At 32.8% G+C, this 23,833-nt stretch overlaps 1 pseudogene; it reads right to left on the reverse strand.

Annotated features, from left to right (window-relative positions):
* Window positions 1-2,386: 2,386 nt before the first annotated feature.
* LOC149529199 (uncharacterized) lies at window positions 2,387-17,987 on the reverse strand (annotated as a pseudogene).
* Window positions 17,988-23,833: the final 5,846 nt, after the last annotated feature.

Below are 23,833 nucleotides of genomic sequence, written 5' to 3' on the forward strand. Positions count from 1 at the left end.
CAATATAATGTAGACTGAATAAAGTCTCCAAGATCAATTCCTTGAAAGTAAAAGTAAAGTCATAATGGAAAACAAAGGATATTTTCTAGTCAATGTGGAACTGTAACAACCTTAAAATAAACATCCACATTATGTTATTATTACTTATCATTCTCCTTCATAATATTAAAACATATTTAAATTCTGACTTCGAGTTTTGAACATATGAACATCATGTTTCACCTTTCAATGCAAAGCCTGCTAGTGGTGGTGAAGCACTTTGAACATTTGAAATGCCTTATAATTTATTAAACCTAATCGATTGGTATTTTATTGAACTAAATTGGGTATGAAAGTGAAGCATATTCAAAGCTGCCCCTTAAAGCGCTCCCACTAATGCTGATGCAGAATTATTTAGCAATAATTTATTTGCTCGGCATGCTAACCAGCACGGAACCTTGGCCATATCCGTTTAATGAGCACCGTTTCCGCTGTCATAACATTCCGGCGGCAAGTCGGCTTAAATAAACCATGATATAAATTTTGAATGGATATACTTAAAGACTTATCAACCATGCCGAAGTCTAGACTTTCTCACTACCATATCAGAAAACACTAAAACTCATGCTACAGGAATTGAGGAAAGGATTCCAGAAGTACATTTTACAGAATAATTGACCATAACAAGATTAAGAAATTTGAATGCCGAAAGTACAATGTTTGTATCATCATTTGTTTGTTGCAGAGACATCTTTTCGAAAAAGAGATAGCAGAGATAGCATCAATTTTTTACTGCAGAGATATACTGCAGATAAGAGCTTCTGGGTGAGATTGTGTATGATTTTTTAGCATCAACGTTCCTGCATTCTAAGCTCTTTCATTAACATCCTGATGATGGATCATAGAGTATGATCCGAAACATTGATGCTAAAAAATCATTAACAATCTCACCCAGAAGCTCTTATACAGAATATGATGGATTGTGGAAATCTGTTGCAATTAATGCAGAGATATATTTTTGAAACAGAGATAGCCAAAGGATAATGAGGCTTACTAACATAGACATTTAGGTAGAATGAATTCCTTACAGTCATGATAATAGCATCGAGGCCTCGGATTTGAATTTAGCCAATATGACACTTTTCAAAAAATTATAAAATTTTCATATTCGAAATTGAAAAGAAAAATTCATCATCCAAAAGCAGATTAAAAAATGATTATATATACCTTTATCAAAAATAATATTAAGAAGGAAAATTTATTTGCATTTCTAAAAAGTGAAAATTTTAATATTTCTAATTCTCTACTTTCTCAAATTATAACTAAGTCTAGATTAGTTTATTTACTTCTACTTTCTCAAACTATAATTAAGTCTAGATTATTCCAGTTATTCTAAGCTTAGGCATTAACAGTTATTTTATTATTTAATGTTATTTACTAGTTACAATTTAGATGTTTATTTACCAGTACTAAAAGATGTCTTATTTAATTTATTTACCAATTACAATTTAAATGTTAAATTTCAGTAATTCTAAGTTTAGACATTAACATTTATCTTATCATTTGATGTTTTATCACATGTTCATGAATATTCTTACACATTTCCAAAGAAAAATAAGTAATTTTTCAATTTTGTAATCTTCCCATTCATCATCAATGTATGTAATACCACAAGTCTAGAATAGTTGGATTTGTGTATATGCATTTTATTAGACTGATACAAATAAAACTAAAGGATGTCTTATTTTATTTTTTTACTAGTAAAGTGTTCCATTTATTCTAATGAGAGATGGATTCATGTTGAATCACTACTCATGAAATATGGGTCAATGAGTTTGACTCAAAAACATGCAGTTAAATCCTAATAGCAATATCACAAGTCTACAATAGTTGGATTTGTGTATATGCATTTTATTAGACTGATATAAATCAAACTAACAGATGTCTTATTTTATTTTTTCCTTAGTAACAACTTAGATGTTCCAGTCATTACAAGTTTAGACTTCAACATCTATCTTATCATTTGATGTTGCATCATATGTTTCTAACAAAATCAATAACTTTTTAATTTTTGTATCTTTCTTTTCAATTACAAGTAGCTCCTCCCCAAAAGCATGTGTGGTGATTTTTTTCAGCCACCAAGTACAAGAAGTCTTTGGATGAAACAAGAAACCATCATAGGCAAACATAGGTCCATGTACACAAAGTTATATGTATCAATAAAAAGTAGAAAATTATATCATTCAATTTAAAAGAACTACCAACAATCTACAATTGATAGAATAACCTATGGAATTTTATCTTATACCAACACTTTTTGAATTTTAGTATTTCAATATTTAGAATTGTGATATATACTTTGAAGGACAAAAAAACTCACATTTAAATGATTTGTACATGTATCCCTTCATAGTGTCAAATTCTTCATCCATGGAAATAAAAACTTCAAGATTGCATCAACTTTAATGAAGTATTTCCTTCTCCAATTGATTTTTATGAGGATCAATGATATTACTCCTCCAAAAGCTATTCCATAGGACAATCCAAATGCTATCCCATGCCATAGATAAGTAGAGCTTCTTTTTATCTTATCAATGTAAATTGGAGGAGGAGAAGGAACAAATTTTGGCCAAGAACAATTTTTGGGTAGGGGACACCCCCATAAATCAGAATTCCCTGAATAAGAGGATTCTTCAAAGGTGCTCATATGTGTTCCTTGTGGTATTCTTCCTGAAAGATTATTATTTGATAGATTTAATGAGCCTAAAGAACTCAAAGAGTCAAGCTCTGGAGGGATCTGTCCTGAAAAATGATTACTTGAAAGGTCCAATGCATCCAATTGATGCATTTCTCCAAAACTTTTTGAAATGTTTCCATTCAAATTATTCATTGAAAGGTTTAAAAGCCTTAGCCCCTTCAAATTCCCTAAATTAGAAGGAACTTCTCCCTACAATTCATTGTTTGAAAGATCTATGCATGTGAGTGTGGAAAGAATATATGGATAGTGTTGATCTGTACCTTTTAAAGTCATATCCAACCCATCTTGATAGAATGATTCAGTAGAATCAGACGACAATACAAAACCATTTTGAGATTCATTTGCTATTGCTCTCAAGAATGCAATTGTTTGTGGAATTTTGCCTGAGATGTGATTAGATGAAAGCAGCAAGATTTGAAGGTTCATTAACTGGCCTATCTCTGAAGGAATACTGCCTGTGAAATTGTTCCCCTTCAACACCAGCACTCTTAGCTCTGAAAGATTTCCAATCAAAGTTGGTATTTCACCACCAAATAAATTGTTTCCCATATCAAGAACATGCAGTTTTGAACAATTTTCTAATGAAACAGGGAATGACCCATTCATATTATTCTTGTTTACAACCAATGAATATAATCGACTCAGCATACCTAATTCATTTGGTAAGCCTCCCTCCAAACTATTATTTCCCAAATTCAGGACAACAAGGGAAGAGCAATTGGACAAGCTGACAGGGATTACTCCTGTTAAGTTGTTGTTTGCAAGATTTAACATATTGAGTTTGGATGATTCGCCCAAGCTAGGAGGAATGTTGCCAGTGAACCAATTGTCGTTGAGCAGCAGTATCTCCATATCAGGAGACCGCATTGATGGGATGCATCCACTCAATTTATTTCTAGACACATCTAGCCTGTATAGTTGCATCCATGTTGAAGGATTTAAGGACAACCTTCCTTCCAAATGATTTCCTGAAAGATTCAGATAAGACAACAGAGGACTGGTTTCCCATAACCAAGAGGGAATTAATCCCACAAGACTGGCGTTTGTTATTTCCAACAATTCAAGTGAAAACTGTGTTGATACCCAAGATGGAAATTGGCCGTCAATCCTACATGACTCTAAATTTAGCCAAGATAAATAAAAGGATGGAATCCAGCTTGTGCTGATATTTAGTACACAGTCAGATAAATACAAACTATGTAGGCTCGTAAACTTTTGAAAGAAAGTTTCTGAAATTGACTGGTGATGGTTAAATGACAGGTCCAGTTCAAATAAAGAAGGTGGAAGTGACGAAGCCGAGATGGTTTCATTGAAACGATTGCCATAAGCATGCAAGACGGTGAGTGAGGAAAGCTGAGAAAATGAAGGGGGAATGGTCCCGCTCAGTTGGTTATTATAAATATTCAACCGCTCAAGTGAAGACAGATTGCCCAAAGAATCTGGAATTTTACTGCTCAGTTGGTTAGTATAAATAGTCCACCGCTCAAGTGAAGACAGATTTTCCAAAGAATCTAGAATTTTACCGCTCAGTTGGTTATTACAAATATTCAACCGCTCAAGTGAAGACAGATTGCCCAAAGAATCTGGAATTTTACCACTCAGCTGATTTTCACCAAGGTATAAATTCTTCAACAAAGAGAGACTTCCAAGAGAAGCCGGTATGGTTCCACCAAGTCGGTTGCTATGAAGGTCAAGGTAAGTTAAAGAAGAAAGATTGGCAAGGCAAGAAGGTATGCTCCCATTGAAGTCATTCCCTGACAGATCAAGATGTGTAAGCCGAGTGAGAGAGCAAATGGATGAGGGAATATAAGAGAAAGGGATTCCACTAAAGCCGTGAAAAGAGAGAGATTCAATATAAGAGAGATTGCCAAGGCAGGAAGGTATGCTTCCATTGAACTGACTCACTGAAAGATGTAGATCTGTAAGACGGGGGAGCAAGCAAATGGAGGGAGGAATCATCCCACTTAAGACAATTGCATCTATATAGATAGAGTCAATATAAGATAGGTTTCCCAAACAGGGAGGAATGGACGTAGTACCTGATACTCCAGATATGTTTAGGCCCCGTTTGGTTGGGGAAGATGAATTTTCCTCATAACCAGGTTATCTGATAACCAGGTTTTCGAAAACCTGGTTATGTATTTTAGGAAGATAGTTGGACCGTTTGGTTGACACGGAAGATGAATTTTCAAATCCATATTCTGCGTTTGGTTGCCAATTTAGAAATTGGAATTGGAACAGAATATGACTAGGAATATCTTTTTGTTGCGTTTGGTTGTTCATTTTCTAATTGGAATTGGAATTTGATGTAAATTTTTTTAATCTTATTTAATTAGTGAAACACAAGGATTAGAATGAGTAAAGTATTAATATTTATGATTTAATTTATTTATAATTAGACTACATTATTATTATTATTTATTCTTGAATATTCACAGTTTTATTTTGTTAGTCAATAATAAATAAAATGATTATTATTTTTTATTTTAATTCTATTTATTAGCAAAGAAAAGTTAAAAATAATCATACATGCAATAATTTGTACGAAGTTATTTTTTGTCCCATTGTTGAAAATTGTGATCATATATATTATATATTTTTGAAAAATTGTGTAAGACAAATTTATCGTCGAATTGAATTTATTGTCAAGTTCATCCGAACTTCATAATTGTCGAACTCGAATTGAAACTTGAACCTTGTGACTTAGCCGCTAAATATGTGTGTTTGTGTCCTCTCTCTATCCCTCCCTATGTTTGTGTTCATCCACGTGATTTGGCAGAAGGATTGGACACAATAAATGTTGTTTATGTAAATGAATTATTGCCTACACTATATGAGAATTCTCGCATCTCTTAAGACTAGTTGCCGACACAGAGAGGGATTGTGAGGCGTGTTGTGGCTCTTGGTCGGTATCTTCAGAATCCATTGGCCATGGTTGCAACATTATATAGTCTTGGCAAAGAAATATTATCATTGAAGCTTCATTCACTAGAACATTTCCTTACTCTAGATGAAAAGTATGAAGCTGTTGAGCAGGTAATAGTTACAACAACCAACTGTAGAGGCTATGAAGCCACTTGTCTTTATAAATGCTATTGGTTTTTTTATGGGTTAGAGGGAATGGACAAGCAGCATCCGAAAACCATGTTATGGATCCATTGGATGATACTAGAATTCATCCAAAGTCATATGAATTTGCCAAGAAAATGGCTAAGGACATATATTGTGAAGAAGATGGACATGATATAGATGATATGGATGAGGAAACACAAGAAATGGTTGTTGAGCATGTCAAAAATATCCTGATCTGTTAAATGCCCTTGATATTGATGAATATGCTAGAAGTGTGGAGCAATGGACATCCAATAAAAAGCAGGAAACCCTTGCTGACATAAAGAGTGAATTGTTACATGGATTTCAGGATTTGAGATCGCCATATAAAGAGCCATCCCAGGATGAGGAATTTTATCTGCTAACTGGAGAAAATGAAGAAACCCTGTTAATGGAAAAAATTGTCCCCGCAGAGTCCAAAATCATCGTATAATTTGTGATCTGGAATCAAGCTTGACATGAATAATATTGAAAGAGGAGCTTTCTGATGATCTAGATATAGATCCTTTAGAAAAAATTGCAGAAGGCAGCATCCTTACCTGTTGGGTGAAAACTATGACAAAAGTGAAGTACCTAGTTGAGTTAACTTGCAAAGAGAGTTCACTAAAGAATGATAACTATCAGGGTGCATAGGATAAGGATAAGGACGTTAAGGATCCATATTTTGCGGAAGAGGATTCCATTTCATGAAGTGAACAAGAGAATGAAACCATTAAGTTCCTAATAGATAAAGAGCCAGGGGAGAGTATTATCCGTCCATGCTTGAAAGGGGCTACTCACTTGATTCTAACACTGAACATTTTCAATGGAGTTTATGCACACAAGGATATTGTGGAGGGAGGAAAAGACCAAAAGGATTTTGCTAGCTATCTTCGACTTGGAAAATACTTTCAATTGGGGAGGAGACATTTGAAGATCTTGATGAGGTCATAGACAGATATATATTCAAGAGAGGATAAGATATTTCAGTATTTCATTTTACTGTTTGGTGAGTCATAAAACACACATCAACAGACACCTTTCTACAGATGCAGGAACACACAAGCTCCTCTCTCTCTCTCTCACTCTCTCCCTCTGTCCCTCCGTCCCCCCTTCTTATCCCGCACTCTCTGCCCCTCTATGTATCTCTCCCTTTTAATAAATTTATTAAGTTAGTTAATTATTCAACAAAATATGCAACTAAATTTTACGTGAAATATTATATAGGAAAAAATATACCATTTTACATTCACATACATTAAACATTTGATGAGAACTTTAACAAGAAAAATGATGCTTTGTTAATAATTGCTCTTAAAAAATGTGGAATTTTGGCAACATAGATTTTACATGCAATTTAAAAAAAAAGATCATGAAAATCATTAATCATATAAATCATATTTTAACATCATGAAATTCTAATAATGAATTTCACATAATTACTACAATATGAAAACTTGCTAACTTGATAGAACAATATCCATGATTTGATGATGGTGTGAAAACAAACCGTTAAACACGAAAACACTGAGAAATCCACGATGTATGCCTTTATGCCCCACATTCGACGACACACCGTTACATATGAAAACACTGAGAAATCCACGATGTATGCCCTTATGCCCCACATTCGACGGCAACCCTCTCATGCTGCTCAATCTTTCCATTACTGTTTGTGTTGTTAGATGGTCAATCCTGCATATATGAACTAAACATGCTTGAAAAATTAAAACTTGATTATTTTTTTAATGGAATACACCAAGGAGTGGCATCAGAAATATTGATCGTTTACAAACACAGTAAACAATCATCCGATAGCTCATTTTTTATCAGCATGTGTGGTCTTACAATATTAGCAAATCAAGAGCAATAAAAAAATACAAGAGAAAGACACTTTATCAATACCGTTGACAATCTTGTCAAGAAGCACGTACATAGGAAACCAAACTGTGAAAAAAAAAATAAGAAATTTTAAAAATATCCAAGCAAATTAGGAATATACATATAACATGGGACATAATCATGACTGTACAATCATCTACCAAAAATCCTCAATACTTTTGATAATCTTGTCAATGAAAACATACATAGGAAATCAAATAGGGACAAAAAGACAAAAAAATAAAAACATATGCAAGAAAATTAGGACTATAGATATAACATAGGACAGAATCATGAACTATACAATCATCTAGCAAATCACATTTCTATATGCTTTCAAGTTCTACAATTGAGCATTCATCATTTGCCACTCCTTGTGTATTCCACGTATGTATGGTTCAAATATAACTCTAATTAACAATGCAATGAACAACTATACCAAACGTTTACGAGATCATAAACTACGTGTTGTGAGAGATCAATGCAATACCATTAAACAAAGCCAACTAACCCTCTGGAATTATTTCACATGCCAATCGTGTGAATGCCAATGAAATGAACAACTAAACTATGTACTGACCAATGCCAATCATGTCAATGAAATGAATGACTAAACTATGCATATATCAAGTATGTATACATACGTACATACATGCGTGAACATACATATGCACAGACATACATATATACGCACATACATACATACATACATGTGTACATACATACGCACCTACATACATACATACGCACATACATACACACACACATACATACATGCTTAGCAAAATAGAAAAAAAGTGCTCAGTAATGATTTCCAATATAGTGTTGTGACAGATCAATGCAATACCATTACACAAAGCCAATTAACCATCTGGAATGACTTCACATGCCAATCATGCGAATGCCAATGAAATGAACAACTATCCTGCATATTGACCAATGCCAATCATGTCAATAAAATGGATGACTAAACTATGCATAGATCAAGTTTGTATACATACGTACATACATGTGTGTACATACATATGCACATACATACATGCATACGTACATACATGTGTGTACATACATACATACGCATATACATACATACATGCTTAGCAAAATAGTAAAAATGTGCTCAGTAATGAGTTCCAGTATAGTGTTGTGAGAGATCAATGCAATGCATAGATCAAGTATGTATACATGTGTACATACATGTGTGTACATACATATGCACATAATACATACATATGTACGTACATACATACATGTGTGTACATACATATGCACATAATACATACATATGTACGTACATACATACATGTGTGTACATACATATTGTTTGTTTCAAATCTGTTTAGCAAAATAGTCAATATGTGCTCACTAATGAATTCCAATATAGTGCTGTGACAGATCAATACCACTGAAATGGACAACTAAACTTTGTAACAGTTTCTTGCTAGTAATGAGTTCTAGTATAGTGCTGTGAGAGATGAATGCAATACCATATAAATAGAGCCAATTCATAAGCTATGTATAGATCAATGGCAATCATGGCTTTTATCTAGACATAATCAATATGTGCTCAATATGTGCTCAATAATGAAATTTACAAGTATATCACTAGCTTTTATCTATACATAGCTGACCTATACATAGTTTATCATAGTTCTATTTCTATCTGCTATTTGCTTAGCATAGTCAATAGATGTGGTAACTATTTGTTTCAAATCTATTTAGCAAAATAGTCAATATGTGCTCACTAATAAATTATAGTATGGTGCTATGAGAGATCAATACCAGTGAAATGAACAATTAAACTTTGTAACAGTGTCTGGCTGTTTGTGTCAAATCTGTTTAGCAAAATAGTCAATATGTACTCAATAATGAATTCCAGTATGTGCTCACGTGATTACTTGTATATATCATAATGCCAATCATAATAGCAAAACATGGCAATTATGCTTTTATCTATACATAGTTGACCTATACATAGTTTATCATGGTTCAAATCTGTTTAGCAAAACAGTCCAATATATGCTGTAACAGTTTGTTTAGAATCTGTTTAACAAAATAGTAAATATATGTTCACTAATGACTTCCAGTATAGTGTTGTGAGAGATCAATGCAATACCATTAATCAAAGTGAATCATGCCAATGAAATGAACAACTAAACTATGGATATATCAAGTATGTATAGATCCATGTAAAATCATTCAACATACTTATGATGTCATAAACTATGTACAGATCAATGCAATACCATTAAACGCAGTCAACTCATAAACTATGTATGGATACATGGAAGATCAATGGCAATCATGGCTTTTATCTATACATAGTTGACATATACATAGTTTATCATGGTTCAAATCTGTTTAGCAAAACAATCCAATACATGTTGTAACAGTTTGTTTAGAATCTATTTAACAAAATAGTAAATATATGCTCACTAATGACTTCCAGTATAGTGCTGTGAGAGATCAATGCAATACCATTAATCAAAGTGAATCATGCCAATGAAATGAACAACTAAACTATGGATATATCAAGTATGTATAGATCCATGCAAAATCACTCAACATACTTATGACGTCATAAACTATGTACAAATCAATGCAATACCATTAAACGCAGCCAACTCATAAACTATGTATGGATACATGGAAGATCAATGACAATCATGGCTTTTATCTATATATAGTTGACATATACATAATTTATCATGGTTCAAATCTGTTTAGCAAAACAGTCCAATACATGCTGTAACAGTTTGTTTAGAATTTGTTTAACAAAATAGTAAATATATGCTCACTAATGACTTCCAGTATAGTGTTGTGAGAGATCAATGCAATACCATTAATCAAAGTGAATCATGCCAATGAAATGAACAACTAAACTATGGATATATCAAGTATGTATAGATCCATGCAAAATCACTCAACATACTTATGACGTCATAAACTATGTACAAATCAATGCAATACCATTAAACGCAGCCAACTCATAAACTATGTATGGATACATGGAAGATCAATGACAATCATGGCTTTTATCTATACATAGTTGACATATACATAATTTATCATGGTTCAAATCTATTTAGCAAAACAGTCCAATACATGCTATAACAGTTTGTTTAGAATTTGTTTAACAAAATAGTAAATATATGCTCACTAATGACTTCCAGTATAGTGCTGTGAGAGATCAATGCAATACCATTAATCAAAGTGAATCATGCCAATGAAATGAACAACTAAACTATGGATATATCAAGTATGTATAGATCCATGCAAAATCACTCAACATACTTATGACGTCATAAACTATGTACAAATCAATGCAATACCATTAAACGTAGCCAACTCATAAACTATGTATGGATACATGGAAGATCAATGACAATCATGGCTTTTATCTATACATAGTTGACATATACATAATTTATCATGGTTCAAATCTGTTTAGCAAAACAGTCCAATACATGCTGTAACAGTTTGTTTAGAATTTGTTTAACAAAATAGTAAATATATGCTCACTAATGACTTCCAGTATAGTGCTGTGAGAGATCAATGCAATACCATTAATCAAAGTGAATCATGCCAATGAAATGAACAACTAAACTATGGATATATCAAGTATGTATAGATCCATGCAAAATCACTCAACATACTTATGACGTCATAAACTATGTACAAATCAATGCAATACCATTAAACGCAGCCAACTCATAAACTATGTATGGATACATGGAAGATCAATGAAAATCATGGCTTTTATCTATACATAGTTGACATATACATAATTTATCATGGTTCAAATCTGTTTAGCAAAACAGTCCAATACATGCTGTAACAGTTTGTTTAGAATTTGTTTAACAAAATATTAAATATATGCTCACTAATGACTTCCAGTATAGTGCTGTGAGAGATCACTAATTAAATAGTCAAAATGTGATCAATAATGAGTTCCAATATAGTGATGTGAGATTAATATAGTTTTAGTTTAGTGCTATTAGAGATTAATGCAAAACCATTGAATAGAGTAATCATGCAGCATAAGTCATTGCAATCCAGTCAGTAGCTGAAATAGCTAAATGGTACCAAATGTCATTGCAATCCACTCCACTCTCTCCACCTCATCCATCATCAAGAACCCTTTGGCTCTTTCACGTTGAAGCACGAAGGTATCATGTGCTTTCACGAAAATTGCTCGACTCAGTTCAGGGACAGCTTTGAGAGCAATATATGCAGCAGTCAAAATATTATCATCTTCAGATTAATGCACTTTTACAATCTGAAGCATAATGAGGCCATCTTTCAGTTCCTTCATAGTTTCGCATATCACATCCAATGATGCAGCCAAAGATGTCTTCTTCCTCTTTCCCCTCCTTGATGATGATGGTGGAGGAGTCCCTCTAGCACTTGCACTCGACTAATTGGAATGATATAACTCTTCATCAATATCTGGTTGGCTGTCAAGAGGTGTACCACAATTGGTATCATCCTCATCAAGCACATTAAATGCATCATTCATAGGGTGCCCTTCTTCAGCATCAAGGGGTGTTTTAGATGCGAACCCTTCAGCAATGTCATTACCAACAACTACAGCCAATTCATTGAAATATTGGAAAGGTGACCTCTTATACATTTTTGCATTTTTGAATTCTCTCCTCTACATATAAGCATTAATAGATGGATTAGGTTGTAAGTTTTTCATTATTAAAATAAGAGGGAAAAATTTCTTCAATGAAAAGAGTACAAAGATGATCCTACCTTCAAAAGGTCATCCCACACTGAATCCTCAGCATCCACAGTTTGAGTTTCTTCATTCCAAGCTAACCCACTTGTATTTTTCAAGTCCTTCATTACTTTATATCCTACTTTCCATGTTTTTAGCTTATTCTTAAAATGATCTCGTGACAGATTCGAGTTCATCGCTGAATTGAATGTCCTCTCTATTGCAGTCCATGCCTCTTTTTTAAACCCACCTTCACCTTTCCGTCCGAGATGGACTTGTTCAAGGAGCAAGTCTAAAAACTTGCATTCCATCGATTTTGTCCACATTTTCTTCTTTGAAGAAGAAGATTTGTTGCTCACAGTGAGGGATCCATCTATATCACTCAAAGTAATGGGAGAACACATCTATTTCACATGATCAGATCCATCTATGCTCATCATGAGCTTGGTATATGCCATTGTGTACTCCTTCCTATATTTCATTTAAATTTGAAATAGAAAATCTTTAACTATCAATTTGTAATACGTCATAATGGAACAAGGCTAACATATTGAATAGGTAAACGTATTACGATTTAAAGTAATCATATGACTAAAATTGAAAGTTATTGCTCTTTAAATTTAAATAGAATGCAGCAAGCAGTAACATCAGAAAAATAAGATTTTCAACGAATTCGTTGTTCTCTTCTTACTAGTGGGCTTATGATCTTCATCATTTGGTACTCCTTGCTGTATTTCATTTAAAATTGAAGATGATAAACTTTAAATATCATTTTTTAATACATCCTAATGCAATGAGGCTAACATTTAATAAACTTGAAAGAATTTAACTGAAGATGATACAGATTTTAAGCAATAATTGATGATAACACATCAACATCAAAAAAACTACCAGTAAGACAAAATGGTGATATCAATGGAAAGTAAATAGTCATGAGCCCCATTATGAAGCATGTTATTGTACTTTCTCAATGCAAAGATGTATAATAATTGTGCTTTCTTGCATTTAAATCAATGTAATCTATATTTCAAGTTGAATTGTGTATTGCAGATATGATCAACAATTTTTGTACATAATGTAGGTGTGAAATTGAAAGTTAATGTTCTTTTTATTTAATTAGAATGTAGCAAAGACTGATATCAGAATAACGAAATCAAACACCATCATTGTATATGCATACATCAATTTAATCATATAAAGCACATTGCCTTCTAATAAATCATTTATTGTCGAGATCTATAATCTTCCCACATCCTATTTGCTATATCTTCTCGAAATTGGGCCCACTCATTTCTATCCTCCTGAGACAACCCATATGTCTCAAGTAGTGGCACCTCTATCCCATCACGATCATCTTCCTCTTCAATAGCTTCTTCCGATGGAAGGCCATCCTCTATCGTAATGAAATTGTGAAGTATGCAACATGCTAAAACAATATAGGATTGTGTCATGATATCATAAGACGTTGCATGTCTTAAGATTGGAAAACGCTGCTTCAGAATACCAAATGTACGTTCTACTGCATTTCTAAGAGAGGAGTGTCGATGGTTGAACAACTCATGTGCAGAGTTTATTGGGTTTTCTCTTGACCACTCTTTCAAGTGGTAGCGTGTACACCGATAAGGAGCGAGAAATCCAGGTGCATTTGGATATCCAGCATCCACGAGATAATATTTTCCTATATAAAGAAAGTATATTGTCAATACTTGAACCATTTAGCATAACCTTGAGTATTTTAAAATGTGATTTGGCTTACCAGGGGGAACTACAAGTGGATCTGATCTGGATAGAGTTGAGGCTAGAACACGGTTATCTGCAGCAGAGCCTTCCCAACCAGCAAGGCAATACTGAAACTTACAATCAAAGGAGCAGACACCCATAACATTTTGCGATAGGTTCCCTTTTCTATCACGATATTTACCCTATATGTCGACATCAACTCGCACTGGAATATGGGTACCATCGATGGCTCCAATGCAATCCTGTGGGATATGATACACTGATCAAATGTATTCTCAAGTAATAATAAGATAAGGACAACATTCTAGACAATAAACTTGTAATAATGTGTGATTTACCTTGAAGAATGGTTCAAAACGATCCTTCCCACTAATTTCAGGAGGAGTGCCTGGACTAGGTGGTATGAAGTAATCTCTGTGAAGGGCTAAGATAGCCATCAAAACCTTGTGGAAGTACCGACTGACTGTCTCTCCTGAGTGCCCAAAGTTATGGGCAATCTTGCGGTTCCTTAGATTGTGCCCAAGGGTGTGGAGGAACATCACTAGTTGTTCCTCTAACTTCAAGTGGATCGTATCTCTCAAGCTTCCTTTCAGCCTCAGAATACGAGCTAGAGAAAAGAAGGCTGCCCTACTCATCCGAATCTGATCATGACAATCCAACTCATTCGAAGGAATAATGTCTCTACAAAAGAAATTTCCTTTTCTTATTCGTTTACCCATTTGACTACCTTCTCGGGCTACCAGTACTTTGGCTATGCCAACAAAAGCAAAAAGAATTGTGAGAATGCGGGTGTATGTGGTCTTCCTAACTATGCTTCCTTGGACCTCTATACTCTCCATAGGATCCATTAGTGACCTGAAATGTGGACAATTTAAACACTATCAGTTATGAAATATCAACTATCACCTATCGAGATACAACATGATTATTTGCTAGCCTCATTGCATTAAGAAGTCAATTATTTATTCAAATACAACAAGGAGTACCAACTACCGAGGATCATAAGCCCATAAAGAACAAATTACAATGTGTCATTATACTCCATGTAATCTATCTATACCAATGAAAGCATAATATTGATTCCATTTGTCTATATGTATACACACATGTATGTATATATGTCTGTGCACACACATGTATGTATGCATGTATGTACGTACACACACACACATGTATGTATGCATGTACGTACGTACACACACATGTATGTATGTGTGTATGTACACACACACACATGAATGTATGTATGTATGTATGCATGTATGTACGTACACACACGAACACATGTATGCATGCATGTACGTAGACACACATATGTATGTATGCATGCATGTACGTACACACACAAGTATGTATGTGTGTACGTACATACACACACATGTATGTATGTACACATACACATGTACAAACTATAACTTGAATTTGGGCTTTTATGAATGTGTTTTAATAAATCGTCAGGTCCGCTGAAATTGAGGCTCGTCTTTTAGAAGATGAAAAGTAACATAGTTGGCAATAGGAATAGAGTTTCTTTCTGCATTGATCTATACATAGTTTGAAATCATGGCTTTTATCTATACATAGTTTATGACCTCATAAGTATGTTGAATGATTTTGCATGGATCAATACATACTTGATATATCCATAGTTTAGTTGTTCATTTCATTGGCATGATTCACTTTGATTAATGGTATTGCATTGATCTCTCACATCACTATACTGGAACTCATTGGACTATTTTGCTAAACAGATTTGAACCATGATAATCTATGTATAGGTCAACTATGTATAGATAAAAGCATGATTGCCATGTTTTGCTATTATGATTGGCACTATAATATATACAGGTAATCACATGATCACATACTGGAATTCATTATTGAGCACATATTGAGCACATATTGATTATGTATAGATAAAAGCCATGATTACCATTGATCTATACATAGTTTATGATTTGGCTCTATTTAATGGTATTGCATTCATCTCTCACAGCAGTACACTAGAACTCATTACTGGCAAGAAACTGTTACAAAGTTTAGTTGTTCATTTCACTGGTATTGATCTCTCACAACACTATACTGAAAGTCATTAGTGAGCATATATTGACTATTTTGTCAAACAGATTCTAAACAAACTGTTACAGCATATATTGGACTATTTTGCTAAACAGATTTGAACCATGATAAACTACGTATAGGTCAACTATGTATAGATAAAAGCCATGATTGCCATGTTTTGCTTGATTGGCACTATGATATATACAGGTAATCACATGAGCACACACTAAAATTCATTATTAAGCACATATTGAGCACATATTGATTATGTATAGATAAAAGCCATGATTGACATTGATCTATACATAGTTGATTCATACATAGTTTATGACTTGACTCTATTTAATGGTATTGCATTCATCTCTCACAGCAGTATACTAGAACTCATTACTGGCAAGAAACAGTTAGAAAGTTTAGTTATTCATTTCACTGGTATTGATCTCTCACAGCACTATACTAGAATTTATTAGTGAGCACAAGTTTATGACTTGGCTCTATTTAATGGTATTTCATTCATCTCTCAGAACAACATACTAGAACTCATTACTGGCAAGAAATTGTTACAAAGTTTGGTTGTTCATTTCACTGGTATCGATCTCTCACAGCACTATAGTGGAATTTATTAGTGAGCACATATTGACTATTTTGCTAAACAGATTTAAAACAAACACCCAGAAATTGTTACAAAGTTTAATTTTTCATTTCACTGGTATTGATCTCTCACATCACTATACTCGAATTTATTAGTGAGCACATATTGACTATTTTAAAAACAGATTTGAAACAAACAGTTACCACATATATTGACTATTTTAAAAACAGATTTGAAACAAATAGTTACGTTTGAATGAACCAAAAAAACTTAAAAAAATCCAGTATGCAAAGGTGGGTGTGAGAGGAGAACCGTTTACCACCGCCGCTGTTCAAAGTGGAGAAGAAAAATCGCAGAAAATGCCACAGCCACACGCCACGGCCATAGGAAACCACGGCCACAGAAAACCCACAAACCAGAAACCCTCGCAAACCACGGCCACAGAAAACCCACAAGCCCAACAAATGTAGCAAACCAAAAACCCTCACCTTCGCACAACAGAGCACGAAAACAATACAATCGTCGTCTTCCAAAAAACCCAATTTGTTCTTCCAAAAACCTAAGGCGGATTCGGCGGACCCGACGATTTATTCAAACGCATTCATAAAAACCCAAAACCTGGTTTTCATTTCAACTTCCACCTATTTCTTGGAAGAAATTTCTTCCAATTTTCGAGCGAAATTGGCAGACGAAACCCGAAACCGGGTTATGCGTTTGATGAACCAAACGCCACCATTTTCTTCCATAACCCGATTTTGGTGCTGAAAACCCTATTTCGCGCTCGGTATTCTCGTAACCAAACAGGGCCTTACTGATGTGAGAAAGCGAAGTTGGCAGAGGCTCTCAGATATCACACCCTGGAAAGAGTAGTGTAAAGATATCACACCTTGGAAAGAGTAGTCAGAAGATGATGCATCAACAGAGACGACGTGGTTGGTGTGATTGTCGCAGGAGATGCCAGTCCAGTTGGTGCAGCAGTCAGTTCCATTCACCCACGAACTCAGAGCGCCCTCGGTGTCATTCAGACCCGCTTTGAAGCGGAGCAGAGCATGGGATTCGTGGGGAGGGCATCTGTTGGGCATCAATCGATGGGAAACAGTAGAGGAGCAGAAGAAGAAGAGAAGAAAGATTACAATACAGAGATTGCACATAAAAGGGATGGCCATTGGGAAATGTGTTAAGCAGGGCACAAGGGAATTGAATTTCTTTTCTGGGCGTGCTCTTCTTAACAGCGTCCTGGTCAACAGGTCAATGACCAATATTTACATTGTTTATGATTTAATAATTTTATTTTCAAAGCTGGCCAGGTCAGTTGTCATTCTATCAACAACATATTTTGACTCCAGCAGATAAGTAGCAATCATGTTAACAAAATTAATTCTTTCAATTAAACTTTATTTTCATCTATCAATTAAGCTTTTTATCATTCTATTTTGTCCAGAATCTGTAATCTATTTGACAAGTTTGCTTAAAATTTTGTCTTAATGAAAAGATTAAAGTCGGAGTTTTTTTTCTTCTCTTAATTTTCCACACAATACCAGCCACACATTTTTGTGTTGTTTTTGTTGTACTTTCCAGCGTTTGGTTTTTTCTTTAGTCAAATTTTCACAAAGTACCAGACTTCTGAACATTGAGAAGATCAAGGATAAGATCGGCCACATCCATTAGGCAACGGCTACCCAGGCAGCCGAATTGACTGCCTGGGTATGCCCCCCATTCTCATGCCTCCTCATGCCCAACGATGCATTCCATCCTGCATCCTGCGGCTGCACTCATGCCTGAGTGTGACAGAGGGAGGTACTCGGAGCTTCTCGATTCTACTGCCCTCCTGTGTCCTGTCATTTTGAAAGGACTGCTATGTGAAGGAAGAGCTTCCACGTGAACAATTTCTGTCATAACTCTTCTAAATATCCCTGATTCGCTTTCAGCTTTTCATATAGTTTTTATTTTATTTTTATGTTGCATCTGAGAAAAGGTTTTACTATTATTTTCTTGTAACTTACGGTATGCTTTAAATTTAAACATGATAAAGAATACCATCTTTATTAATTTTTTTGGTTTAAATATTAAAATAAATAAATTTAAGTATTTCAAATTGGTTAAACTTGTGTTTTTTTTTTTTTAATTGGAGACGTCAGTTTGTTTTATTTTGTTGGGTTTATTTGTTTAGTATTATAAATGAAATTTCTTTGATTTAAAATTTCTATAACATTTAAAATTTGTCTAGTATTTTAATTTTAAAAATATAATATCTTATTTGTAAATTAAGTTTCTAGCATTTTATAATTTTTATAGGTAATTAATATGTATTCTAGAATCATCTCTATAATATAATATCCATTTCTCATTATTAACAAATATAATATTATTCTAAAAGTGAAACAAAGTGACAAAATTTAAAATAATTATAAGAGTAAGTTATAAAATATATATAAACAAAATTTATACATCTTTAAAAAATTATATGAATTTATTAAAATTATATATTTATTTTAAATAAAAATCATATACCATCTACTTTTAGCTGAAGTTCACACATTTTTAAAGTGAAATGATGTTGAAAGCTTGCACTTTACATCCACATACAGTACCTACTCATTTGCTTTTCTATCCATGTTTTATCCATGGTTGCAACGACTTAAGTTTTGACTTGACTTTGTAAATTACCATTCAAAATTACCATTCAACTAGTTCTACAAATTATAATCAGCTCCTAAATAATTAGTTAATTAAAATATTTATCTTAATTAGACATAATCCAATAATGGGACCGGCATTTTTTTATCTCAAATTTACAATGCAATTTCATTTAAAAAATTACATTAAAATTAACTTAAAATAAATTTACAATGCAACTTAAAATTAACTTAAAATAAATTTACAATGCAATTTTATTTAAAATAAATATATAGTGCAATTTTATCTAAAAGTAGATGGTATGTGATTTTTATTTAAAATAAATATATAGTTTTAATAAATTCATATAATTTTTTAAAGATGTATAAATTTTATTTATATATATTTTATAACTTACTCTTATAATTATGGATAGAAAAGCAAATGAGTAGGTATTGTATGTGGATGTAAAGTGCAAGCTTTCAACATCATTTCACTTTAAAAATGTGTGAACTTCAACTAAAAGTAGATGGTATGTGATTTTTATTTAAAATAAATATATAGTTTTAATAAATTCATATAATTTTTTAAAGATGTATAAATTTTTAAAAATTAACTTAATTTTGTAATTTTTAAAATGAAATTGCATTGTAAATTTGAGATAAAAAAATACTGGTTGCATTATTAGATTATGTCTAGATAAATATTTCAATTAACTAATTAGTTGAATGGTAATTTACAAAGTCAAGTCAAAACTTAAGTTGTTGCAACCATGGATAAAACATGAATAGAAATGAAAATGAGTAGGTATTGTATGTGGATGTAAAGTGCAAGCTTTCAACATCATTCCACTTTAAAAATGTGTGAACTTCAACTAAAAGTAAATGGTATGTGATTTTTATTTAAAATAAATATATAGTTTTAATAAATTCATATAATTTTTTAAAGATGTATAAATTTTATTTATATATATTTTATAACTTACTCTTATAATTATTCTAAATGTTGTCACTTTGTCTCAATTTTAGAATAATATTATATTTGTTAATAATGAGAAATGGAGACATTGAAAAGAAGAAATGCCACTTTCACTTGAATAAAATAAAATGATATTACATTATAGAGATAATTCTAGAATACATATTAATTACCTATAAAAATTATAAAATGCAAGAAATTATAATTTACAAATAAGATATTATATTTTTAAAATTAAAATACTAGACAAATTTTTTAAATTATAGAAATTTTAAATCAAATTAAAATGCTAGACAAATTTTAAATGTTATAGAAATTTTAAATCAAAGAGATTTCATTTATATACATAAAGATACTAAACAAATAAACCCAACAAAATAAAACAAACCGAAGTCTCCAAGTAAAAACAAATAAAAAACACAAGTTTAACCAATTTGAAATACTTAAATTTATTTATTTTAATATTTAAACCAAAAAAATTAATAAAGATGGTATTCTTTATCATGTTTAAATTTAACGCATACTTATTGTGACGTAAGTTACAAGAAAATAATAGTAAGACCTTTTCTTAGATGCAACATAAAAATAAAATAAAAACTATACGAAAAGCTGAAAGTGAATTAGGGATATTTAGAAGAGTTATGACAGAAATTGTTCACATGGAAGCTCTTCCTTCACATAGTAGTCCTTTCAAAATGACACAGGAGGGTAGTAGAATCAAGAAGCTCTGGGTACCTCCCTCTATCACGCTCAGGCATGAGTACGTCTGCAGGACACAGGATGACATGCATCGTTGGGCATGAGGAGGCATGAGAATGGAGGGCATATCCAGGTAGTCAATTTGGCTACCTGGGTAGCCGTTGCCCATAAATTAAATGTCAAAATTGTTTTTTCTAACAATTTTCCCCAAAACATCAGACTTCTGTAGGTGGGATGTTCACGACAGTGTGTTAGCGGAATAACATAATTTTAGTTATTTCTTATAGTAAACTATAGCACGAATAAGAATGAGGGGAATGCGTAGAGCCCATATGTTTCACTTTGTACTTTTCTCCCTATTTCAATGTGTCTCCCTATGCACCTCTATTTGTTATTTCTACATGCAATGACAGATTGGGACTGATTTAAGAGAATGAAGACCACCCTTGGATTATGTATAATGGTGCTTACACATGGACTATTTTTCTTTTAAAGGGTATGTGAAGGATCATGGTGTGTGAAAAAGTGGTGATGTGAAAAAAATAGAGTTTGAACACGTCTAAAAAGTGTTTCAAAATTTGCTTTGACCTTTTTCCACCTATCTAAGTACCAAGCTTGGAAGGAAAGGCCGAGCCTTATCGGATACCCGATCTAATATTGGATGTCTAATTATATATCAGATATCCGATAATCATATGACATTATTATTATAATATTATAATAATATAAAAACATTATACTATAATAGTATAATACATTATAATATAATATTATTAAATATAATATTATTATAATATTATAATATAATATTGTTATTAAATATATTATATAATATTATAATAATAATTATTATATTATAATCGTAGTATATTATTATACTATAATAATAATATTATATTATAATAATATAATATAATAATAAAAAAGTATAATATATTATAAACTATAATAATATAATATTTTATATTATAATATATATTAATGTAATATAATATATATAAAATATAATATAAAAATATATAAAATATAATATAATATAATATTTCAAAGCTATATGTTATATGTTATATATGTTATATATAAAATATAAGATATGCGGGCGATCGGATATCCGATATAATATTGGATATCGATATAATATAAGATATCTGATATTATATTAGATATTCAATACCTGTAGCATTACATTAAAAAAAAGACCAGACCTGCACGCCCTTATTTCTCACATTTTGAGGGCTAGTATTAGCGTGCGACCAGATATCAGATATAAGATCAGATATCGAATAATAAGGTTTTTTTTTTTTTTTTAAAAACTAATTTTTAATCTAAAATCGATAGATTTTAGCATGATTTTGTTTGTTTTAGTTGAATCTAGGGTTTTTTTGAAAAAAAGGTTAAAATTAAGGTTTTTTTAAAATATATATTACATTTTGCAATTCAATAGGAATGGTTGATCAGAATGATGACACTGAGGTAGGGAATAATATTCCTAGTAACCCCCCACCAAATGATCCAGTATGCCCACAAAACAATCCACCAAACGATCCTCTAACCCCTCAAAACCCTCCTTGAATCGAGGATTTGATAAATGAAAATCTCACCGAGTTGAAAGGTTTGCATAGAAAATATAATAATGTACCTGCATTGGCTCCTATGTTATCCACGTTAAACACCATAGTGGATAACATTGAAACTCTTACAAACCAACAAAATGCCGCTTTTCATTGGCGTGATCAAATGCATGAGATGTTTGATGATGGTTTGGATTATGATTAGGTTGTGGCCCTCAACATAAGCAAAGACAATTTGGCCAGCCTTTTTGCGAACTCGAAAACATGTTTACCAGTTGACCCAAAAAAATCCAAACTATCGATTAAATTGTGCACAAATGACGCCATACGTGAAAACTTTTGGGATCGTTGGTGGATGGTCTTTGATATCCCTCCACATGGCAATTTAGACATGCCATTTTATTTCCTTAGAAAATTATATGCTGAATTTGTGTTGAAACTTAAAGTGAACTATTGGAGCATGAAGCCCAACATGGGCTTAGGACTAGGAGCTCCTCAGGATAGACCCTCTTCCCAGTGGAAGAAAGCTGGCACTTTTTTCCCCCCCACTGATATCTCCCCTCCTCCTTGAGTGCAGTATCCAGATATTATGATAGAGGCTAGCTCTCAAACTATCAGAGTCATTCATAGGCTGAGTAGCCTAATGATATATCAGGCTAGGTCAATCCTACCTCCTTGTGTTGATGATGTTGGTGCAAGTTCATCATCGGCTAGCTCATCACATGTTTGTGTGCCTCACACTTGCATTATGTGCAAGAATATTTGCCTAGGTCCCATAGGTGATCTTCCTGAGTATCATTTTGTATTAGACAAGGATACACTAGACACACACAGAGAGGCTACAGACCCTGATGCGAGAGAGCAGGGGAATGTAAATGCATGGACTCCTTCGGTGTCAGTACGTGTATATGTTTTTTGTTATGACATATGTGATTTAAAGTTAATTTTTATAATAGAGTAATTTTAATTTTTAAGCCATATTGACTTTTATATGTATGTGATATTCATTCACGTTTAGTTGATGACCGAGGTGGAGCTCAGACAGATTGATGATGCCATGCTCTTGTCCATTTCATTTGGCCTTGAGACATCTATGGTACATTATTTTGTGTTCGCATTTTTTTTTCTATTTGATATTGTAGCATATA

This window comes from Cupressus sempervirens, chromosome 11 (genome assembly GCF_028749045.1).
Source record: "Cupressus sempervirens isolate cs-2001-9-10 chromosome 11, ASM2874904v1, whole genome shotgun sequence".
Taxonomy (NCBI): domain Eukaryota; kingdom Viridiplantae; phylum Streptophyta; class Pinopsida; order Cupressales; family Cupressaceae; genus Cupressus; species Cupressus sempervirens.